Source organism: Bubalus kerabau, chromosome 2, assembly GCF_029407905.1.
Source record: "Bubalus kerabau isolate K-KA32 ecotype Philippines breed swamp buffalo chromosome 2, PCC_UOA_SB_1v2, whole genome shotgun sequence".
Lineage (NCBI taxonomy): Eukaryota > Metazoa > Chordata > Mammalia > Artiodactyla > Bovidae > Bubalus > Bubalus kerabau.
The window spans coordinates 130,719,768-130,727,577 of NC_073625.1; the positions used below are offsets into that span (position 1 = coordinate 130,719,768).

At 38.4% G+C, this 7,810-nt stretch overlaps 1 long non-coding RNA gene across 1 annotated transcript; it reads right to left on the minus strand.

Moving 5' to 3' along the window:
- Positions 1-848: 848 nt before the first annotated feature.
- LOC129644907 (uncharacterized) lies at positions 849-3,875 on the minus strand. The gene is made up of 3 exons (XR_008711042.1): positions 3,645-3,875; positions 1,358-1,531; positions 849-1,209 (listed from the first exon to the last, which is right to left on the minus strand). It is a non-coding gene; the product is annotated as an uncharacterized LOC129644907 (long non-coding RNA).
- Between the last annotated feature and the right edge of the window lie 3,935 nt (positions 3,876-7,810).

Genomic DNA, 7,810 nt, shown 5'->3' on the forward strand with positions numbered 1-7,810 from the left:
GAACATGTAGATGGAATTTGTCTCCAGTTGGAACCTGGGAGTCTCTTCTTCCTGGATTTTCCTTCTTCCTTTTGCCCTATCTGCTGTTTCCCAGAATCTCCATTCTCAGCCTCTCCCTGCCCCTTGAGTCAGAGTCTATTAGATGCATCACTGAATCCAACTTGGGAGAAGGACAGAAAGTACTTGCGTTCTTCAAATTTGGGGATTTGCTGCTATTGCTCATTGGTTTTAATATAACTTTGATGCTTTATTAATTTTACTATTAATATTTATTTAATAATAATAATAACCACAAGTGAGCAAATACAGCCTACTCTATAATTCTTCTTTATTTATCTGTCTCAAATTTCTATTGATTAGATGTTAAACTGAGAGTAAAAGTATGCTTATTTAGAGGAAATTTGGCTCCTTATAGGCAGATGCAGTTTAACTGCAATGCAATAATCATACTATTTGACACTTTACATTCTTATAACTAATAGAGAAGTTTTCTTCATAACATATTTAATTATTACTAAGTGGGGGAGATCTCAATATGGTGCTCAGAGAAAATAACTGTGAAGTAAAAGACATCTTTTGTGAGTGTACTCTGCTGAGGGTCTCAATGTCTATTTTAAAATACTTCTTTGTATTTTTTTCTCCAACAATATCATCTCTGTGGATAAGAGACATTCTATATCTTGCTTTCATCTCTTTCTCCCCAATTAGTTTCAGCTTCCTTCTCTGCAAGCAGTTGCCTTTATTTCATCATTCAGATAGAGTGAGGCTTTGAAAGCTAGCGAGTCAACGGAAGTCAGAAAATTATATATCATACATTTAATAATATCATTTATTTAATAATTGTGTACAATCTGATTACTGTGGGTACAGTTTTTATTTATGTATTTGTGGCTGTGCTAGGTCTTTGTTGCGTGCATGAGCTTTCTCTAGTCGTGGTGATTAGGGGCTACTTTCTATTTGTGGTGCTCAGGTTCTCATTGCGGTGGCTTCTCTCTTTGCAGAGCACGGGCTCTAGAGTGTGCAGGCTTCAGTATTTGCAGCACAGGGGCTCAGTAGTTGTGGCTTGCAGGCTGTAGAGTATGGGCTCAGTAGTTGTGGTGCAGGGACTTAGTTGCCTAGAGGCATGTGGAATCTTCCTGGACCAGGGATCAAACCTATGTCCTCTGCATTGGCAGGCGGATTCTTAACCACTAGACCATCAGGGAAGTCCTGTGAATACAATTCTGTTTAAAAAGAGTACATGACAGCAACCTTTATTCTCTCAGGATTATTTGAGTGGAAAAATCCCTTGAAGGGTATAAAAGAACTCGTGGTATAATTTTGATTTATCAGTAATGCAAATTAGCTTTGATCTTACCATCAAAATGTCAGGGAGAATTGACTCAAAATTGGAAGTAAGATCCTCAGTTCTGGTCCTTGGCTGCTTAGGTGGTTGATGCCCTCAGATAGTTCCCTCATAGCAATAGTGAAGATTGCCATCTTATGGAGTAAAAAAATTAATCTGGCCTTTACTTTCATACCTGAAATAAAACTAAGAGAAAAATTATGTCAGTTTTAGTTGTAGCTAAGTTCAATAGAATTTCACTTCACCTCACCTGCATTTCCCAAACCACTAGACCACTAAATGTTCACTGGAGATTTAAGGTCATTGTAAAATTAGATGGCATTTTGGTAATTAGCTGATTTAATGTTCAGTGCCAAGACACAATTGAGGCTCAAAATCCACAAACCTCAAATCCATTAAATTATCCTGTTTTGAAAGTCTACCTTAGGAAAAATAAGCAGATGGTTTTAAAATAGCTATTTCATTTTGTATAACCACAGTCTGAAGAAATGTTAAATTGTATAGTCTGAGAAAGCTTTCAGAAGACTCTCAAGATGTGAGCTGATATATTTCATTAGGGAAAGCATTACCTGGTTGTTAATTTAGCCAAAAATATGATTTATCTCTAATATAAACTCCCAGATATGAAAAAATATACCATTAGATTTTAAATGATCAATAACTGTTAATCAATATTCAAGTTGCTTCAAGGATGCTTAGATTTGATTTGACTATTTTCTCACTTTATGTTGTTTCTTCTCTGGGTTTATAGGCAATAATTTTTCAGATGCAATTATATTAAAAAATTTAATTTTCTTTTGCATTCTTTGACAGACTAGGTGTATTCCCAGATTATGAAATGTTTTTAGGAGTTATTGGGCTTCCCAGGTGGTGCAATGGTAAAGAATCTGCCTGCCAGTACAGGAGATGCTGGAGACCTGGATTTGGTCCCTGGGTTGAAAAGAGCCCCTGGAGTAGGAAATGGCAACCCACTCCAGTATTCTTGCCTGGAAAATTCCATGGACAGAGGAGCCTGACAGACTACAGTCCATGAGGTCACAAAGAGTCAATGTTCTGACTCTTTGTGACTGAACATGCACCTCACAGCTGCTGCATATGAGTTATTGTTTTTCTTAAATTGTTCACTATTTTTCCTATTATTTCTCACAATCTTACAACATGAGTACAGTAATCGTTTAGTAGCTAGAAAAGCTGTGATTATGCAATATTTGCTTGACCCCGATTGATCTTTTAATCCACTGTATCCAATTTAATTCACACAACTTGGTATTTAACCTAGTCAAAAATTTTCAGTTACAAAAGTCACGTTTTATATACTTTTAAACTATGTCTACTTTTATATATAATTTTAATATCCAAAATCCAAATGCCAATTGTTGAAAACTCTTGGTATTATATTTTACTTCTCTACCTATGTGTCTCATCTATTATGTCTTTCTCTCCATTTCTGACAAAAAGCGAGCCTCCAATTTAGCATATATAAATGTCCAGGTCGTTATCCAACCTCATCCTTAGTATCAAAGGAAATTCCAATGCTATTATTACAGTCCTATGTTTCTTTCAGTGGGCTTCCCTCGCAGCTTCAGTAGGTAAAGAATCTGCCTGGATTCGATCCCTGGGTTGGGAAGATCCCTTGGAGAAGGAAATGGCAACCCACTCCAGTATTCTTGCCTAGAGAATCCCCATGGACAGAGGAGCCTGGCGGGCTACAGTTCATGGGTTGCAAAGAGTTGGACACGACTGAAACGACTTAGCACATGTTATCTTTTAAAGACTGTTGCTTAGCACCCATATGGGAATCAACAAATCTGCCAACTACAAAGTTCACTTTTACTTAACAAAATGCAATAAGCCTTCCAGGACTGGATATTTCCTCATCCCTGTGCCAACACAGGAAAACTGACTAGGGGGAAAGCAGAAATCCTCTGGACATGGTGAGAGAAGCAGTAAACTATCCATATGCAGCATTTGGAGAGAGAACAAGAGGGAAGACCTTTGGAAGGTATACATATGTGGCATCTGGGTAGGGCCAAGGTTTCTTGCTGAGGTCCCAGTCTGGCTCTTTTTCTGGGACAGCAGGCTGTGCCTATCTCTTCCTGGTCTGTTCAAGTTTGTAGTGGGGCTTCTGGCACTGTCTGAACCCCATGGGACCAATGGAGGTGTCAGCCTGCAGCAGCACTAAGCAGCCTCTCCCCAAAGCAGCAGCGGGAGTGAGATACCTGCCCGTGCTCTTCACTGCACTCTGAGGAACACCTGGGGCCCACACAGCTCTCTGGTGACAGTTAACCCTGGGACTTACATTAGCAGTTATGAAGGGATGCAAGCTGCCCCATGATCACTTCTTCACAGGTTCAAGATGGCTGCAGGCAGGATCTGAGCTCAGAGAGTTATAGAAACACACCTGAAGCCAGAGCTAGTCCTCACTGTTCCACACAGGGAGGTCAGAATTGGTGAGGAGCGGTGATAGTAGGAGCTGCTGTGGTTGCTGAGGACTGGAGCAAGGAGCAGTGGGAATCCTCTGGGACCCTGCTGGAAGACAGAAGGGACTTGGCAGGGGAGGGCTGAATCACTAGCAAGTACCCCGGAGAGGCCCTGAGCTGGTGATGATTGTATGATCCTCATTTCTTTATTTTTTTCCCCTGGGAACCTGAGAAGTATCTGTTAAAACAAAAAGTCTCCCAAGTTTTGGGAAGTTTTGCTGTTTTTAGGATTACACTCTGAGACTAAATCATCCCAGCCATATACAGTCACAAAAATACTCCCACAATGTTGAGTTGCCTTCTTATCCTTTGTGAGAGACCATCAAATATGCACAAGAGCAGCCATCATTTCAACATATATAAATTGAAGGCCTACTATGTTCTAGGAGCTGTATTTACTATAGAGATCAAGGGAGGTGAGGCAAGTGAGGCCTGTTTCAACTGAAGACAGAAAAGAAAGTTAACTTCTGGATGTCATCCCTGTGTAGCCACCATTCTGTTTACATCCTGTAGCTGACCTGGAGTGCACTGTGCTCACTAGTAAGGGTGTAGATAGGAACAGAAAATGTTTGTTTGACACTTTTCCAGTGCAGAGGGGATTACCTGGGGAAGCCTTGGAGAATTTAACTGTTCGATAGAGTCTGCTCTAAATGTCGCAGATTAGAAAATGTTTCATCAGTAATTTGAAGTTGATTGGACTGGGGATGTTCAATTTAGCAAACCTCTCAAAAGATTGATATATGAGATCAGAACAGCACTTTTATTAATTTACAATGAGAAATAAAACCTTTAGGGATCGGGGAGCCCATTGTTTAATTTTTCTTCCTCTCGTTATCCTCCCCTGTAAGAAGCCAAACAATCAGCAGAAATGTTGAGGAGCAAAGGCTTAGGAGAGGAGGCTTAGGAGAGGAGGTATTTGTGAGAGACTTATGGCATTATGTTAAGATGGCCCGGTGTGTGCATTTCTGCTCTAAGAAAATACCTACTGGGCAGACCAGATACTATGAAGAAGCTGGCTGGATTTTCATTCCTCAAAACAAATTGACTGGGCTCGGTCAATGTTTATACTGTGAATCTCCTTTTCCTCTATTTTTGGGGCAGATCTAGTCTCCCTACCATTCTTACCTTTATTAATTGGGTAGCAGGCTATTTTGTTTCTTTAAGGTGCATCTCAGTGTAGATCTTTGTTGTAAAACCCAGAGGGCAATCTTATTTCTCATTCTTAAAGAGTACCTCCTCATGGAATGTACTACTACTTGTGAGTGATTACTAAACTTTTAGCTATTAACTATTTTGACATCATTTCCAGTTTTACATTAGTTTCAGAAATGGGAGAAATAGCATGGAAATAGAGTGTATCATTAACAAGCTAGGTTTAAAATTAGGGTTTCCTAATTCCTAATCTGGCTTCCTTGGTAGCTCAGTGATAAAGAATCCACTTGCCAATACAGGAGACCCAGGTTTGATCCTTGGGTGGAGAAGCTCCTCTGGAGAAGGAAATGACAACCCACTACAGTATTCTTGCCTGGGAAATCCCATGAACAGAATGACCTAGCGGGCTACAGTCTATGGGATGGTGAAGAAAGAGTTGGACACAATTTAGCGACTAAATAACAACTATGCCTAATCTAGTGATAAATTCATTAGTTTTTGAAAGCTAATTACATGTTATTATTAATTTTTAATTGGCATGCTTATTATTTAATTGGGCACTAATTAAGGTGCCAGTTAAAGAAAGAAAAGTCTATTGTATACTAAGGAAAACAGTTTATCAAATTTCCTAGAAGTCATTGTGCATTCTACAGCTTGGAGATTAAGTAGGTGGCTCAGTGGGTAAAGAATCAGCCTGCATTGCAGGAGACACAGGAGACCTGGGTTTGATCCCTGGGTCAGGAAGATCCCCTGGAGGAGGAAATGGCAACCCATCCTAGTATTTTTGCTGGGGTAATCCCATGGACAGAGGAATGGGCTACAGTTGATGGGGTCACAAAGAGTTGGACACCACTGAGTATGTACACACTCACAAAATCAGTTTGGGAGATATAAAATGTTTTGTAAAATCATTGTCAACTGGGCATTCTCTCACTGTGATTGTGTCTCTCTGGGTTAAGAAGATTGCTAAGATCAGCATACTATTCAAAAAGAATAAGAAAAATCCTTGTCAGTTTTAAATCAGCTCAAGCCGGTTTGGTTGCTTGACACTGAGAACCCTGGTCTAGCTGCGAGCCAGGTCCAGGCAGCTACTCTGTAAATGTTCTCTCTGGAGCTGCTTCTCTTCATGCTTGCTTCTGCAGATTAGGCCACAGCCACTGTTTGGCTTGGAAAGTCACCTTCCCAGGGGAGCAGGGAGTACACCGAGTTGTAACTGGATGGCCACAGGGGCTGGCTGTTAAATCCACTGGGTTTTCCAATGGAAAAACAAAATGGGAAGAAATGTTATGATGTATTCAAACAGTCAGGGAATCTTCCTTCCCGAGACAGCACCCTCTGCTCCCATTACAAAAAAGGAAATTGAAACCAGAACTATTTATATCCACTCCTAGTAAGCCAATTTATGAAAACAGAAAATTCACCAGATTCTGAAATCCTCTGCTCCTATTACATAGTTACGTTGTTCAGGCATGCCTTTTAATAGTTTAAGAAAAATCTCTCTTCTACCCTAGGAAACATAGTTAGTATACAAATAGATAGGTAAAAAAATGTTATTCCTTGATAGTAATCCAAAGAATGCAAGTGAAAGTGATGTAAAAATAACATTTTACATTTACTAAAATAGCAAAATAAAAGTATGACAATTGTCAATGTTGAAGTGAAAGTATGTACTCATTCTTGATGGCACTATAAATTAATACCATCCTTTTGGAAAGGAATATGGAAACAAAGAACAACAGATATAAGTATAATCACATCCTTTGTTCTATCAATTCTACTTTGAGGAATTTTATCACAAACTAATTAAAAAGAAATAAAAAAGGTATATACATGAATACATTCATTACCTCTTTATCCATAATAATAAGGCATTGGTACAGAATAAATAATCAACATTAAGGGTATAGATTAAAATTTTGGTTGATCACTCACAAACTAGGTATCACGTTCCTTCATCTACCATAATTGAAAACGAGCACCTATTTCATGGTACAAATGTGTACTGCAGACCCTACTGACATAGTCCAGCAGCTGACAGTGGCAAGAAATGATGAATTCTGCAATCTAATGTCAAACATAAAATTTAGTTACTAAAATTTTAATGAAAGTACAGTTTCAATAGTCAAGGATACTATTACCTCAAAATAACCTAACAGTAGTGAGGGAAAGTTTCTTTTTTATAGTATCACAGCCAATAAACTAGGAAGAAATAAGAGTATCACTATGTAGGTATTGCTCAACAATGGCTATTTGCATCTCAAGAAGACAACCAGACATGTACCTTCTGATGGAAGTTTATAAACGTCTGTGAGGTGGTTTTGTCCTTCACCAAAAAAAAAAAAAAAAAGATCTAAATATGATCAAGTCTCAGATTTTAGTTTATAGAAGATAAAATGTGGCAGATGGCAGTATGACTAGAAGAATATGTTTAAAAGAGTCCATGTGTATTCAGTCAGCAAAATCTAGACAGTGAGGACATCTGTAGGCCTATGACCTTTTCCTTCAATAATAAAATTGCAAGGTTTTTTTTTTTTAAAGAGAGAGATCCAGGGGAAACATAGATTAAAGAAAAAAGTTCTCAAAATATGTATCAATCCATAACAATATATGGACCCTTGGTATCAAGATTTGAACAAACTGTTTTTTAAAAAGTTTTCATAGTGTGATAAGGGAAATGTGAACATTGGGTATTAGTAGTATTAAGGAATTTTTCCTGACTTTGGAGGAAGCAAAGTATTATAGCTTTTTAAAAAGAGAAGTCCTAAAAATATGAAAATAAAAAGGAAAATCCTTTTAAAATGATGCAATATTGAAATATATAGAGAATGAATGA